Below are 17,170 nucleotides of genomic sequence, written 5' to 3' on the forward strand. Positions count from 1 at the left end.
TGAGACTCCTCTGCTTTTGGAAAGGGGAGGGAAGCCTGGGGAGAATTGGATCTTGTGGTTTGAGTGTGAGCTCAGCTGCAGTACAATAGAGCACCAGGTAGACTTCAAGGTTTTGACTCTAGTCCTTGACTCCCAGAGAGCACCTTTAGATCCACTCAAGGCCTGGGGAACTTGTGGCTCCAAAGAGAAGGACACAGGCCTGGTTGGCTTTGTCACCTGATGATTGTAGAGCCCCAGGACCTTGAGTGAACACAGGTGGTAGCCAGGCAGTGGCTAAAGCAGGCCTTGGGCGAGACACAGTGCTATGCTTGCTTCAGGTCTGACCCAGCACAATCCCTGTGGTCCTAGCCATAGAAGGGCTTGTGTCACTCCACCTCCAGCTCCAGGTAGCTCAGAACAGACCCAGAGATACTGCTTGTTTGAGAGAAACTAAGGGTAGAAAAAAAAAGTCTCTGACTGGTAATCCCGATAATTCTTCGAGATCTTGTCTAAAACCATCAAGGCAGTATCTCTACAAGTCTTCAAGGATCACAGCATTACTTTACTGGGCTTAGAGTGCCCCCTAAATCAGATACAGCTCATATCACAAGACCCACATCCTTTGAAATATTTGGAAAACCTTTCCACATAGGATAGATAGAAACAAACCCAGAATGCAAGACCAGTAAATGTCCAGACACAGATGAACATCTACAAATATTAAGACCATCCAGGAAAATATGACTGTACCAAAATAACTTAATAAGGCACCATGAACCAATCCTGGAGAAACGAAATATGTGACCTTTCAGACAGAGAATTCAAAATAGCTGCATTGAGAAAATTCAAAGAAATTCAAGATAACACAGGGAAGGAATTCTGAATTCTATGAGATAAGTTTAACACGGAAATTGAAATAACTACAAATTATCAAGCAGAAATTCTGGAGCTAAAAATGCAACTGACATACTGAAGAATGAATCAGAGTCTTTTAGCAGCAGAATTGGTCAAGCAGAAGAAAGAATTAGTGAGCTCAAAGGCTTTTTGAAAATACACAGTCAGAAAAGAAAAAAGAGTAAAAAACAATGAAGTGTGCCTATAGAATCTAAAAAGTAGCTTCAAAAGGGCAAATCTAAGAGTTATTAACCTTAAAGAGGAGATAGAGAAAGAGATAGTTAGAAATTATACTCAAAGAAATTATAACAGAGAACTCCCCAAACCTAGAGAAAGATAACAATATCCAAGTACAAGAAGGTAATAGAACACCAAGAAGATTTAACCCAAATAAGACTGCCCCAAGGCATTTAACAATCAAACCCTCAAAGATCAAGAGTGAAGAAAAGATTCTAAAACAACAAGATAATAGAAACAACTAACACATTGGAGCTCCATCATGTCAGGCAGTGGACTTTTCAGTAGAAAGCTTACAGGAGAGGAGATAGTGGCATGACATATTTTAAGTACTGAAGGAAAAAATCTTTTACCTTAGAATAGTATATCCAGTTAAATTATCCTTCAAACATAAAGGAGAAATAAAGACGTTCCCAGACTATATATATATATATATGTGTGTGTGTGTGTGTGTGTCTGTGTGTGTGTGTGTGTGTGTATCTCTCTCTCTCTCTAAAGAAGACTGAGGAATTTTATCAACACTAGACCTGCCTACAAGAACTCTTAAAGGGATTACTTCAATCAGAAAGAAAATGATGTTAATGAGTAATAAGAAATACTCATTATTACGATACAAAACTCACTGGTAATAGTAAGTAAGTACACAGAAGAATAGAATATTATAACATTCTAACTGTGGTGTGTAAGAAAGATTAAATAATGAGCCAGTAAAAACAATCACTGCAACAACTTTTCAAGACAGGCAGTACAATAAGATATAGGTAAAAACAAAACGTTAAAAAGCAGGGGGGATGAAGTTAAGATGTAGAGTTATTTTAGGTTCCTTTTGTTTCTCTGTTTGTTACTGTAAACAGTGTTAAGTTGTTATCAGCTTAAAATACTGGGTTGTAAGATAGTATTTGTAAGACTCATGGTAACCTCAAACCAAAAACCATACAACAGATACACAAAAAATAAAAAGCAAGAAACTAAATTATATCACCAGAGAAAATCAGGTGATTTTCCTAAAAGGAAGACAGGAAGGAAAGAAAGAAAGAAAAGAAGACTACAAAACAACAAAAATATAAATAACAAAATGGAAGAAGTAAGTTCTTCCTTATCAGTAACAACATTGAACGTAAATGGACTAACCTCTCAATCAAAAGACATAGTGTGGCTGATTGTATTAAAAGAAAATAACATCCAGTAATATGTTATCTACATGAAAATCACCTCACCTATAAAGACACATAGGCTGAAAATAAGGGGATAGAAAAAGATATTTCTTGTCAATGGAAACCAAAAAAGAGCAGGAGTAACTATATTTAGACAAAATAGAATTCAAGACAACAAAAACTTTGACAAAGAAGGTCATTATATAATCATAAAGAGGTTAATTCAGGAAGAGAATCCAACTATTTTAAATATGCATGCATGAAACACTAGATATATAAAGCAAATATTATTTTATAGACAAGGAGGGAGTACTTCCAAAATCATTCCTATGAAGCCAATATTACCCGAGTACCAAAACCAAAGACAATTCTAAAAAAGAAAACTACAGGACACTATCTCTGATGAAAATCAATGCAAAAATCCTCAACAAATGAAATTCAACAATACATTAGTAAAAGCCTTAATCATGACCAAGTGAGATTTATCCCTAGGTTGCAAGGATGGCTCAACATATGCAAATCAATTAATGTGGTAAATCATATCAACAAAATAAAAGACAAAAACCATATGATCATTTCAATTTATGATGAAAATGCATTTGATAGAATTCAACATGATTTCATGATTAAAAACCTTTAAAAAGAACTGGGTAGAGAGGGGACATATGCCAAGATAAAGGCCATATATAACAGACCCACAATGTATGGTTATATTAAAACATCTCACATACCCCATAAATATATACACCTTGTACGTACCCATAAAAATTAAAAACTAAAATGTGTGTGTGTATATAAGAGAGAGAGAGAGAGAAAGAGAGAGAGAGAGAGAGAGCGAAGGGAGGACAGAATATTCAAAGCCTGCAATTCATTTTCAATGATTAGTTGACTATACTCTGATTTAAGAGGAACTCACACAATAGTCACCCACCATTTTCTCCTCGACTGTGCTGCAAAAGTGAATACAACGACCATAATATGGTGAATTTTTAAATACATCTCTTGCTCCTAAAAAAAAAAAAAAAATGTAGCTGACCTGTCAAAATAGTTGCTGCCTTCCAAATTTCCAGATTACAGGTGTTCCCTTAATGACTTAAATGATTGTCTTTCTGCCAAGATGACAAAGGTGGGACAATTGATGTAACTGTTATCCATCTTGTAAAGAGTTTATAAAATCCTTCCTCATGATTGGCTTCACACGCTGATTAATAGACACTTTCTATTTCAGACTTTAATTAAAAGCAATAAAAGCAGTCAACTGTAGGCCATGAATGTGTTGGTAACAAAAAAAAAGTGCCATTAGAGAGATGGAAGATCAAGCACTGAACAAATTTAGTGTGAAGCCTCGTAAGTAGATCCATATGCCTGTGCTTAAAGCCTCTCTGTGATAGCCACAATAGCTAAGGGATTGCACAGATAGAATAAAACAGCAGTTAACAGGAGAACTGTCCGTTTTAGACCCAATCTGCTTTAATTTAAGAAAACTATGCACCATCTTTCTTCATATTTATATAAATGTCAAAGTTAATGAAAACAAAAAAAAAGATGACTTTTGAAGGAACAAACTCTAGCCGGCAAGTTGTGTTATAAAACAAAAATTGGTAATTTAATTCAGTTGCATCTGAAGAGTAATTTAATATACATCATTGAACAGATGTCATAGACTGTTGTGAGTCATAGAGAAAATTCAAGCAAATGGATATCGATTCCCACCGTATTACAGTAATTATTCACTTACCACTCAATTTGAAACATTTACCTGTGCTTAAAGCCATATAACTCAAGAAAGTGAGTGTGTGAAAATGCAGTCCTGTTAGCAGCACACAGAAGGATACAAGTTGTTAGAGGGACAAAACATGACATGTGGGTTTTGCTTCCTGCTGGCTTTTTTGTAGCCATCTCTAAGCACTTGAGTGATAAAAAGCAGCAAATGTCACGGATTCCTTAAAGCCTGATACACACATTTGGATATTTCACAAATATGCACACACATCCTCACTTTCTCGGAGACCACAAGGGGCATTTTCTACTTGCATACCTGGATCACAACCAAATAAAGAAGATTTCAGGAAAAGTCTGAGTTAAGTTGATCTTTCAAAGGAAGGCATCTTTCCTAAATCCTGCCACGGAGGAATCCAACACGGTGTTTTTGCATGAGGTAAGGCCCTGACTTCTCAGGGCTCAGTATTTTGGCACAGGAGGCAGACAGATACCAACTTGGCAATTTAAGAAGGCCATGTTACAAAGACTTGAAAAATGAAATCTAGTGTGACAGGAAAAACATTAACATCTGAGTTTCATAGCCTCTCTTCCTTCACTCCCCATCAAAGATAATTCTGTTTTGCCAGTTTTATTCAGGTTCTTACTGTGCCGACTGGCACAGTTGGGGTTGAGGGGTGGAAGGCTGGAAATAAAAGAAGCTAAAACCAAAATGATTGATTTTGTTGAAAAAGGCAGAGATTTACTCCTACAAAGGAGAAAAAGCATATGCATGTAGCAAGTGGAACTCCGGGTAAACATAAAAGCCAGTGATATCGTGCTGTAGAGAGGTATTGTGGGGCCGGGGCATGTTTTACTTTTTGCTTTGCTGAAGGGAGTGAAGGATGGAAGGATGGAGGAGGGAAGAAGATTTCTGTTTAATTTAAATAAATTTTCTTTCACGAACCTGTGATCTTTTCAAAGGCAACAGTGAATTTTATTTTTGTTGATTGTTTTAGACACAGAACTGACATTTTATATTAATGAAATATTTAAAAAATTTTTCCCAAATGGAAAATATTTGTGTGGGTTTTGCAAATATAATTTTTAGTACAAAGGGCAAAGTATCTCTTTTTTAAAAATGCATAAATCTTAAGATCTAGCCAGTTTTTCTTAAAACTACAACAGTCCTATTAATTCTAATCACTCAAAACAATACACATTTAAAATATGTTTTAGTGTGAGCTGTTGTGTTTAAACATATTGATATTAGATATTTAGAGGTAGATTAACTTTCCTGCTAAGACAGGAAAAGTTATGTCTTCTTCTCACTATAAACTGAAACTAAGAATATCTCCACACACAGACACATGCATAGGTAAGTGCTCACCTTTTTTCCAGGATGGATGTTATTCGATTTGTGTTTTCTAAAACCTTCATATCAGTTGTAAACCACCATAGCTTAATTCCCTGGAAATGCAGGAAGGACCATTTTTTGCTATTATATTCAGTTAAATTATGATGAAAAAATCCAAATGTCCTGATTATTTTATCACCAGTCCACTAGTCCATTAAATCCCAATATTAGTGGTTTCATGTAATTAAAATGCATCTGTACATTCCTTTCAGTGATCATGAGACAACTTCTAATTTATACAATCAGTGAATACAAATTTTAGGAAACTAGGGACAAACATCCTAAACCTAAAAATATCTCTACTTAAATATTTGCACAAATCCTATTCAGCAAGCAAATCCAAATTTATATGTATATCATTTCCACCACTCACCATTCAATCCATCGACCCGTCTAGCCTCTCTTCTGCGTCATGTTATTTTGCGTCATTTGATAAAATTTAGTGCGTGTGACAGAGTCAGAACATCCGGGTTTTTCCTAGTAACTGGATATCCCTGTACAATCAGCATAAGTCATGTCACTTTTCTTATCTGTGAATTGGAGATAAAAATTATACATGCCTCATACATTCCTGTTGACATTTCTATACAACCTTGCATGGAGCATGCACAATACTGAACATAACGGACCAGTACATGGCAAGGTCCAAAAAAAGGAAGCTGTTCTTTTCATTATTGAGTTAATGCTCCCTTTCCTTTCCCCTGCAGAGTCTCATAGAATAAGACTTTGTATTTCAACATTGATGTTTTTAGCTAGGCAAGTCATCATCAACATAAACAAATGTAAAATGCTCACACTATGTAACATGAAAACCACCCACTAGGCCTAATATTAGAATGCCTTGACTTTCCCAGACGTTTACATATTCTTCTCTACAGAAAACATTCACTGCAAATATCTCCATGAATTTTGGGACATAGATGAGAAACAAAACTCTCTCAGTTCTCACCCTCACTCTCTCTTTCTCTCTCTCTCTCTCTCTCTCTCTCCCACTCTCTCTCTCTACACCTACTCTGTTTCTCAGAAGGCCATACACACTGAGTTTTTGGGGAAAAAAATGAGAACCTCTTTTAAAATTCCATCATTTTGGAGGGCAAATGAAGATATTCTATGTTTTGTGGTTGTGGTGGTTAATACTGAGTGTCAACTTGATTAGATTGAAGGATGCAAAGTATTGTTCTTGGGTGTGTCTGTGAAGGGGTTGCCAAAAGAGATTAACATTTGAGTCATCGGACTGGGAGAGGCAGACCCATCCTCAATCTGGGTGGGTGCCATCTAATCAGCTGCCTGTGCGGTTAGGATAAAAGCAGGCAGAGGAACGTGGAAGGACTGGACTGGCTTAGTCTTCTGGCCTCCATCTTTCTCCCATGCTGGATGCTTCCTGCCATCGAACAGCAGAATCCAAGTTCTTCGGCTTTTGGCCTCTTGGACCTACAGCAGTGATTTACCAGGGGCTCTCAGGCCTTTGGCCACAGACTGAAGGTTGCACTGTTGGCTCCCTACTTTTGAGGTTTTGGGACTTGGACTAGCTGCCTGGCTCCTCAGCTTGCAGATGGACTACTGTGGAGCTTCAGCTTGTGATTGTGTAATAAACTCGCTTTCACATCTACCTCTAACCCATGAGTCCCTTCCCTCTAGAGAACCCTGACTGATACAGTGGTATATTTGTATCTCTTTAAGATGCTGGGCTCAAATGCAGTAATTACTTCAATCAGGGAAATATTACTTCCACCAGGGAAATATAGTTAGACATGGGTCTAACTATAATTATTGTAATTGCTCTCACCTTGAGCAATTCCTTGATAAGATGGACACATTTTATCTTTTCTGTGGTCAGTGGCCCTGCTTCCTTCCCCTTTAAAGTGAGATAAGAAGGCTAGAGGGGGCTGGAATTGGGGAGAGTGGAAGAGGCAGTACCCTTCTCCAGCAGAGAGAAGGCTCTGATAAAGTTGCTTTATCTGCAGACGTGTCCTTCGGGAGAATGCTCTGGGCATATTTCTCAAAGGTAGATTTCTCCCTTTCATGCCAGATTCCTCAGAGGATCTTCTCTTGCTCTTTACCACAGAACCTGGTGGGATTCCTGGATGGAAAGCTCATGCAAGCCTGCATGTCCTCAAGGAAGGGACTCTCTCTCTCCCTCACTCTCCTCCCCGCTGTCAGGATCTAAAAAAACCAACACCATTTTAATGCAGCTGACAGCTAATTTTAATGCCTTACTAGCTCAAATGTAAAAAAAAAAAAAATCAAAGAAAAGATAAAACAAAATGAAAGCTAAGCAATGATATATGAGGATAGTTTAAAAAAATTGACTAAAAAATTATTTCCTTTCACCCCAAAATGTCTAATCATGTCAATAGTGGAGAAAATAAGGGGGCATTTGCTATTCAATGCCAGTGAAGACAAAATATTTTCTAGTGTAGCAGCTCCTCCTTCCCTTCAGGTGTCCTGGTATTTACTATAAATATTGGAGAAGAAATCTCATTATGACCTCTGTCCACTTATGGAGAATGTTTGAAAGAGGATACAGAGAGAGAGAGAAGGAGAGGGAGAGAGAGAGAGAGAACACCAGGGAGAAACAGAACAAGTGAAAATTTTCTGGTAATAATCAAGGCTTGCCAGAACAAGAATAGCTAATTCTGAGTGTCAACAGGTCTTACAATGCAATCACATTCTCTCCAATTTCCCTCTATCTTATACAGAGCTTTGTAGAGAGAAGATATTGAGAAAACATTTAGCGCAGACCGATGCTATATATAAAAGGTAGATTAGTTATTAACAGATATTATTAGTTCAGCTCAAGAAATTCAGAGCCAAAAATGGCCAGGAGATATGTCATATTTCTCAATGTTTCAGAGATTTTCTTGCACAAGTATAACCAGAGTTGCTATAATATTTGGGATGTAGGTTATAGAGATATTTCTATAATATTTGGGATGTAGGTTATAGTGATACAAATACCTTTAGAAATATCTAGAATTCTCATTCTAAATGAGAATTACTTATGTCAAGCCCAATTTTGCAATAATTCTAGATGTTGCTGACATCTGTGTTACATCTGTAATACCTGTAACAGAGATATTCCTTTACAAGTTGTGTTTACTAGGCCATATAATCTTGTTGGTAGAAATAACAAAATAACAAAAACTCCTACTAGACATTTTTTTGTTTCATATCCACTAAATTTGCTGAAATTTCAGTCTCAAAAAATCCTTCCCATATAGCTCTGTAGAGGGTGTGGGATGGGATGGGTTAGAAAAAGATGAGATGAGACAGGGTGAGGTGGGATGGGAAAAGATGGAATAGTATGAGAATGGGATGGATGAGATGAGATGGAATGAGATCCATGGGATGGGATGGGATGAGATGAAATGTTATGAGAATGAGATGGATGAAATAAGATTTAATGAGATCCCATGGAATAGGATGGAATGGGATGAGATGAAGTGGTATGAGAATGAGATAGGCAAGATAAGATGGAATGAGATGCCATGGGATGGGATCAGATGGGATGGGATGGGATGGGATGGGATGGGATGGGATGGGATGATATGGGATGGGATGGGATGATATGGGATGGGATGGGATGATACGGGATGGGAGGGGATGGAATGGGACAGGGTGGAATTGGATGGAATGGGATGGATGGGATAAGATGAAACGGTATAAGAATGAGATGGGTGAGATAAGATGGAATAAGATGCCATGCAATGGGATGGGATGGGATGGGGTGGCCAGGGATGAGGAGCAGAAGGGAAAATTCTCCACCTACTCTTCGTATGCCCATCATTATCCTCTCCTAACTAGCTCATGCTAATGATGTCTTTAGTCACTCTCCAAGTCAGAAATGACCATCATGGCCCTTATGACTATCAAAGATCCTGCTGCTACTACTGCTGCCAGTGTCCACTGTGTGACCTGTGCACACTGTGTGACCAAAGTCATTCATTCCCTACCAAGAACACTAGTAGGCAATTTGGTGTGTCCTAAATGCAAAGCTGTTGCCAACCCAAAGACCCCACTCTTAGTGTTACTTCCTTATTCACCAGCCCGGCTGCAATTAATATTTGGAGTATTCATTGCACCATGGAAATTGAATCAAGTATTACCTTTACTTTCAATTTGTCTTTTATTACTGCTTCTTTTCTAGAGGATCAGGCACAAATTCAGGAAGAATGACCCAGTGAGACTGTATTTTTATTACTTCTTCTCAAGAGAGGTATTAAAATCAAGGGCAAGAAAATTATGTCTTATATCTAAGAAATTGGTATTCATTCTTACAAAGTGTAAGAATAAATGTAAAACTTAAAGTTCTGGTTTGCCTAGTCATGGTTCTCCTATCTCTTTAGAAAGTTTTTCTTTTCCAAACAACTGATGTGTAAGGAGGATCTGTGTGCAAGTTATCAAGGAATTGAGGAGGACAAATCTAATTTACCTCGTTAAAAAATAAAATACATCATGCAGAAGTATTTGACCTAAAACTTGGAGATTATTTATTGATGCAGCAAGTATAAATGGGGCCTGAGTGGGGTGGGGTGGGTGCCATGCTTTTATGCACTCTGCAGATATCTGTTTAGTACCTCACATATGCTCGGTGCTATGATGTAGAGTTGAAGAAAGAAGATGCAGCCTTTTCCCTCTGGATCTACTAATCTAGTGGAGGAAACACACTTGACACAAATAATGGTACAACTATTTTTGTAATTACTAATTGTCGTGAGTTCAATGATATAAAAGTGAAGGGTACTATGGAGTGATGTAATGAAGAAATTAATTTATATTGAGACCATTAGGGAGTATTTTGTTGAAGAAGAGGTCTTAAATATAAGATAAGATCTTGTTGAATAAAAAGTGACAGGAATTGAGCCAGAAGGAGCAAAGGGCAAAACTGAAGCCCTTGTGGATTAAATGTGAGGTCATCCCCAGAACTCGAAGAAGACTCATGTGGTTGAACACAGAGTGGTAGATTACAGGGATGAATCTAGAGACATGAGTATATTGTGATGTTGAATTTTATCTCAGGGATAATAATGATGCATTAAGCATAACTCTGTAAAAAGGGTTTCATTTTTCTGTCTATTTTGAACTACTCCTTTCAAGAGTCCTTAAAATGGAATTACTGAGTTTCAGGTATAAAACTTTAAAAAAAAAACTCTCAGTATATGGTACTAGAAGGGCCTAAATTGTGTCTCCTCAAAACCGGTATCTTGAACCCCCCAAACCCTAGTGCCTCACAGTATGACTATATCTAAATATAGAGACTTCAAATAAGTGGTTAAGTTAAAATAAGACCATTGTCACAGGCCCTAATCCAGTATGACCAGTGTCCTTACAGTAACAGGAAAAGACCCCAGAAGAACATGCACACAGAAGGACACAGTGAAAAGGTAGCCATCTGCCAACCAAAGGGAAGTCTCAGAGGACACCAAGCATGCTGGCACCTTGATCTCGGACTTCCAACCTACAGAGATATGAGAAAATAAATTTCTGTTGTTTAAGCCACCTGTTCTGTGATTTTTTTTTTTTTTTTTTTTTTAGGGTAGCTTTGGCAAGCTAATACAAGTGCCAAAGTGGCTTGCCAAGTGATATGGTTTGGCTGTGCCCCACCCAAATCTCATCCTGAATTGTAGCTCCCATAATCCCCACGTCATGGGAGGGACCTGATGGGAGTTAACTGAATCCTGGGGGTGGGTTTTTCCCATGCTGTTCTCATAATAGTGAATAAGTCTCACATGATCTGACAGTTTTATAAAGAGCAGTTCCCCTGCACACACTCTCTTGCCTGCCGCTATGTAAAACGTGACTTTGCTCCTCCTGTGCCTTCCGCCATGATTGTGGGGTCTCTCCAGCCATGTGGAACTGTGAGTCCATCACACCTCTTTGTCTTTAGAAATTACCCAATCTCAGGTATGTCTTAATTAGCAGCATGAGAACCGTCTAATACACCAACAAATGAAAACAAGATATAATAGAAATAAGATCATATTAATCTGGAAACAAAAGCTGGTGATACATATGTTTATATTTCATTTATAGAAACACTATGATGGCTGGTGGGAAATGTTCTAAACCTAAGGGATGCAGGAGGTGAATGCCTTGAGATGATTTTAAGATAGTCTCAAAACAGGTCAGGGCCTGAGTCAGTGTGGGTAGCAGGAGAGGAGAGGAGGAAAAGAACTGAAGATTTGGATATGGGAATTGAACAAACTTAATTACACCTGAGTTTTTATTTTTTGTAACAACTAGTAAATATTTGTCAACAGAGATTACAATTTGAGGAAAAAGTAATTTTCTGCAAATAGGGAACTACAGTTACCCATGTACATTTAGAAAGATATTTCAAGAAAAGTTGTGCATACCATCTTCTCATTCTGCCAGAGAAAAATGTTTTCCAGAAAATTGTGTCATTACTACTTTTAGAGTCTGGATGAAAACATTCATTCTGGAATAGTTGAATAAATAATAAAAAGCAACAAATGTGTTACAGTCTGTGATGAAAACACACACACACACATATGCATACAGATATAACATTTCATTAAACCTTTGACCTAGGAGTAAGGAAGACAAAAAACGAAAACGACAACAACAAAACACAGTAAACTAATAGAAAGGAAAGAGAGAAAGATGGTGCCAACAGTAAAGGAACAGCTGTCACTGGGGACTAATCCGAACAGAGGAAACCTGGAGGATTAGGCTGAATTTCACTAAAATTGAAAAGAAATATTTGGTTAGTCACAGTAACTGGAGCACGTAGAAAGCAAGGAAATCACAATCCTAGGTGATTGTGGTGAAGTCTTAACACTGGGAAAAAATAGAAGACATCATTGGAGACAGATTGCAATAGAGTTAAAGAACTCTCTCTAAAAAAAAAAAAAAAATATATATATATATATATATATATATACACACACACACACGCAATGAGTAGTTGAAGGATGACTGAGATTGCAGAGCTCTACATCTTAGCTCAGGATGTTTGGTCTTAGGAAGAATGCTCATACAACCTTCGGTTTCATTTGCTCTCCTGCTAAACAAGGATTCTATTATGTAGGCCACGTAAATGGTGCAAAAACTAATGATCCATAGACGAATAGATTTAACTATGCCTGAAGTAGTGCTACATGGGTGAGCAATAGCCACCTCTGTTACAATATGTGTTTTAAACTGACATCCTCTGAAATATATTTTGTAGCTAAGCTGTATATATTATAAGACATTTTCAAAATGAGGAATACATGCAGAAGTTGCTACATTTGATCAATACCCAATGAGTCAATTCAGTTGGCATCTGTCAAAAATACTATAGAGATGGAATTGTAGTTCTTGGAAGCATAGATTATTCACAAGTTTCATAAGAGCCAGTACTGTATTGGGTAAACGGTCTAGAAGAAAGTAAAAGTTAGTAACATTAGGACAATCCATTTTCCAGGCAACAAATCATTCAACTGTATGATTACCATGCACTTCCAAAGGCATTTAGGTTTTCTTTCGAAAGAAACAATGTGTTTATTTCTTTAATAAATTTGAATCATTGAAATAAGCAAATACATTCCAGTGTACCCAGTGGGAAGTACTTTGCTTATAAGATCTTGGACACTGGATCCAAAGTGCTGTTTTGAAACAGGCATTAAGGGTAATGTCATTTAAAAGTGACATCACAGAGTCCAGATTTCTTCTGTATTTACATTTATGTGAAATAGCAGTATTTACATTTATGTGAACACATCTCTTGCTCTTGACACTGGAAAGAAACTACTATTATCATGGTTCTTTTCTCTCTTTAATGATTGATATTCAAGGTCAACATACTGCAAACTACATTTTTTTATTTTATGTAAGTAAACTCATCAAAGGTAGTAAAGTCAGGCATCATGTGCATTTGACCCGTAACCTGCAGTGGAGCCACTCAGCAGATCCCAGACATGATCAACTAAACCACAGTCAACCTGCAAACCCACGATCATGGTGTGTCCGGAATTGGTTCCTTCTGGTGGGTTCTTGGTCTCACTGACTTCAAGAATGAAGTCGCAGACCCTCGTGGTGTTACAGTTCTTAAAGATGGCGTGTCCAGAGTTTGTTCCTTCAGATGTGTAGATGTGTCTGGAGTTGTTATTTCCTCCTAGTCAGTTCATGGTCTCACTGACTTCAAGAGTGAAGTCACAGACCTTCGTGGCCAGTGTTACAGCTCATGAAAGTAGTGGCGACCCAAACAGTGACCAGCAGCAAGATTTATTGCCAAGAGCCAAAGAACAAAGCCTCCACAGCACCGATGTGGACCAACTACACCTGACTCGCTTGCCACTGCTGTTGCCGGTGGCCAGCTTTTATTCCCTTATTTGGTCCCGCCCACATCCTGCTGATTGGTCCATTTTACAGAGTGCTGATTGGTCCATTTTACAGAGTGCTGATTGGTCCGTTTTTACAGAGTGCTGACTGGTGTGTTTACAAACCTTTAGCTAGACACACAGCACTGATTGGTGTGTTTACAATCCTTTAGCTAGTCAGAAAAGTTCTACAATTCCCCACCCGACCCAGAAGCCCAGCTGGCTTCACCTCTCAGTAGGATAAAGTTTGGTTGCCTTAAGTCATTCAGAATGGGATAGATGCTATACAGTATTATTGTGGCAATAGCTCATTGATATTTGAATCAATGGCTGAGAAAGATTTTGTAAATCTAAAATGAGGCCAAAATTCACACAGATGTTTAAATAAATCATGCAATCACTAAGCAAAAAAGAAAATTAGAAAATTAGGATAGCATAGATAAAAATAGGAAGATTTGAAGTAATAGCATTTGACTAAATCTCAGATTAGTGTAGTGAGCTGTTGTATGCGTCAAGAAACCAGACTTTTTAAAAAACAAAACAAAACCCTGCGGATCATCAGTGTGTCAAGAACACCAGCAGCAGCCTTGTCTTGTCTGAGTTCTGTATGCTCTACTGAGATTGAAACCTATATCCCTACTATTGCTCATAAATTGACCATTTAAAAGTTTGTCCTAAAATCAGCACAATGGCTATTGGATTTGTTAGGCAGAGAACAGAATAAAATTAAGTAGTCCATTTTAAACAGGCTGAATTTTACAAAGAAGCCAAAAAAGGGCAAAATCATAAAGGTGGGAGAATCTTAAGTAAAGAATATAAACCTGTTTCATTTACACCAATAATGATATTGATCTCCCTGGCCCGAATCTGCTTTGCCAGCTGAGCCATCTGATATCATGACACACCTCACCATGTAAATTCATCATTCTTGGTGATCCAGCCAAAATTTTAAAAACAGCAACATAAGGTAAAGAAAATGTATAATGGCCTATTTATCTTTACAATTTTTATTTTGAAACTACTTTCCCCTTAATTCAAGAACTTTATTATTAGCTATACTATTAAAAATTCATATCTTTCTGGTATTTTTTATATCTAGACTACTTGGAGAATCGTTCATTTATTTATTCATTAACTCAATGATATTTACTGAGAGCATACCAGCACACACCAAAGCAAGTGAGTGAGTGACCCAACAAAGAAACAAAACACTTCATGGTCCCTGCTCTCAAGAAAGAAAATGATAAGAATCAATGAAGAAAGAAGAACTACACAGGGTAAAATTTAATGCTTCTAAACAAGCTAAAATTGCAAGGTAGAGGAAGAAAATGTCATTGTACTTCAACTTCAGGGGTGAGGGACTGTGTCACAGAGGAAACAAAATGTTATATGACCCTTGGAAAAAAATGTGAAGTGATTTATCTGTACAGAGAACAGAAAAACCTTATAAACTAATAAAGTACAAGGTCTGTTGTGGAGGTAGAAGAATGCAGCATGTATAAGTAGTTGTGTTTAAAGAGATTTGGCTAGAGTGAAGCTGGATGAGTAAAAGTGACCAACAAAGCAGAAATCACGTGCAAAATGAAACTAAGGGCGACTAGGTTCAAGGGCTGTTGTGATCTGTAAACACATCAAACGGGGCCAGTTTCTAGAATCTTAATGACTTTAGGAGGTCAAGAGTTCATTAAAACCTAAGACCCCTAAAAGCTGACCTCAAGGTAAATTTCAGCTAAGGAAGATGCTTATCTCAAGTATGCAAGATATAATGTTCTGAAAATACTCTAGTAATCGAAACAGAGCAGTCCAGTTAAATGGTGGCTGAGCTAAGTGATTTTCGGTAGAAGAATTAAGAGGTAGATGGCCTATCATTCTGTAAAGTTGAGTGATTAGGCTGTGGGAAAAAACTCATCCATTCAAGGATAAACATGTACTTATATCCCACCATGTGCTATCTGGGCTCTGTGCTAAGAACTGGGGACACAACGTTGGACGAAGCTGGCAGGCAAGAAGGACTGTGGATTGGAAAAGAGAAATAGAGTTACGCTCATTTTTTCACACTAAATTGAAGTTTAATTTTCAAAGGCATTTTCAAAACGTCCTAAGCACAGGGAGGATGGTGGATATTGTGGATACAGAGGCAAGTAGGATGCGGTGATCATTTCCCTTCTTGGCCCTACCCGTTAAAGTCCTGTAGGCCAGCTGGAGGGTCCTCCGTTAAAGAAGATCATGAGTCCTCACCAATCACACACATGCATTTTAGCCACAACAGTCTGAAAATACACTGAATTTATCGGTAAGAAAGTGAAGAAAATGTGATGAAAGCCAAATTGGCAAGGCAATCAGGTCCAGAGGAAGGAACTGTGAGGCTGGTACAGGAAGTTGAAGAATTTGGGTGAGGAATGGCATTGCTGGATGAAGTAGAGCAGTGCACGAATCATGACTGAAAATTACTGACATCCCCTGGGATGTTCCTTTAATGGGATGCCCAAGTTCACACTGCCACTGCAGAGGCGACTCAGTAGAACCATTCTGCAGGATGCAGGGCCTCCAGATATGGACCTGGTTTTCCAAAACAGGCTCTAGACTATAAATGGAGTGTTGAGAGGTAAAAGAGTAGAGGGCAAGCCAAAGGAGGCAAATAGTCTTGGACACCAACAATCGTGGGGTCTCTTCAAAAGATCAAAACCAATTTAGCGTCAGAGAAAAATGGGGCTGAAATTTTGAAATACTCAATTCGGCCATTTTTAATGCTAGAGAAATACTTGATTTCCAAGACCAAGGGATGTAGGAGGACTGTGTAACCTGGAAAATTAATGCAGGGATTAATTACAGGGGTGGGTGATTACAGGCATACAATTAGCCACAGGCATTGCGCAAGATGGATTAGAAAACATGTATTAGGCACATGGAGGTGAGTTAGGAAGGTCCTAACTGGAGGCTCCTGGTAGGATTTCAAGAATGTACCTTGGAATAAGCCTGTGGAAATAGGAAGGAATGGATGGATCTGAAAAAAAAAAAATTAAAGAAAGCCTGGGGAGGAATTAATGAGGGAAAGAATATAACAAGGAAGGCGGAAGGAAAAGATAGAAATAAGGCTTTTTTGGTAACAGTATTAATAAAAGCTATCATTTACTGAACTGCAACTCTGTGCCAGGCATGGTGATATGTGCTTTTATATTCGATTTGAATTGCAATCTGAATGAATTAAATAGCTATGCCCCAATGTGACAGCTACTAAATAGTCGTAGTAGACACTACAATGCTCTGACCAGACACCCTTAGATCCTTTGTATCATTGGACATGCGTGTGTGTACACATGTGCATCATATGCATGTGTTTGTGTGATCTACGTGTGTGTGTGCGTGTGCATAGTGTGCATGACATGCTGTGTGCATAGCTGTGGGTGTGCGTGGTGGGCATGTATGCATGTCTCTGTGTGTGCATGGTGTACATATGTGCGTGTGTG

General features: G+C 38.0%; 1 long non-coding RNA gene across 9 annotated transcripts in view; it reads right to left on the bottom strand.

The window, feature by feature from the left end:
* LOC105485347 (uncharacterized) overlaps nt 1-17,170 on the bottom strand; it is a 67,306-nt gene that overhangs the window by 40,490 nt on the left and 9,646 nt on the right. For 7 of the 9 annotated variants that reach the window (XR_011614605.1, XR_011614606.1, XR_011614603.1 and 4 more), the window contains 2 exons: nt 5,753-5,909; nt 5,353-5,432 (listed from right to left, as the gene is read on the bottom strand). This is a non-coding gene — a long non-coding RNA (uncharacterized lncRNA). Of the gene's footprint in view, nt 1-3,195; nt 3,273-5,352; nt 5,433-5,752; nt 5,910-7,296; nt 7,543-17,170 lie in introns of all 9 variants that reach the window. The other 2 variants (XR_003018856.2, XR_011614608.1) reach the window with 2 other exon arrangements.

Source organism: Macaca nemestrina, chromosome 16 (genome assembly GCF_043159975.1).
Source record: "Macaca nemestrina isolate mMacNem1 chromosome 16, mMacNem.hap1, whole genome shotgun sequence".
NCBI classification, from domain to species: Eukaryota; Metazoa; Chordata; class Mammalia; order Primates; family Cercopithecidae; genus Macaca; species Macaca nemestrina.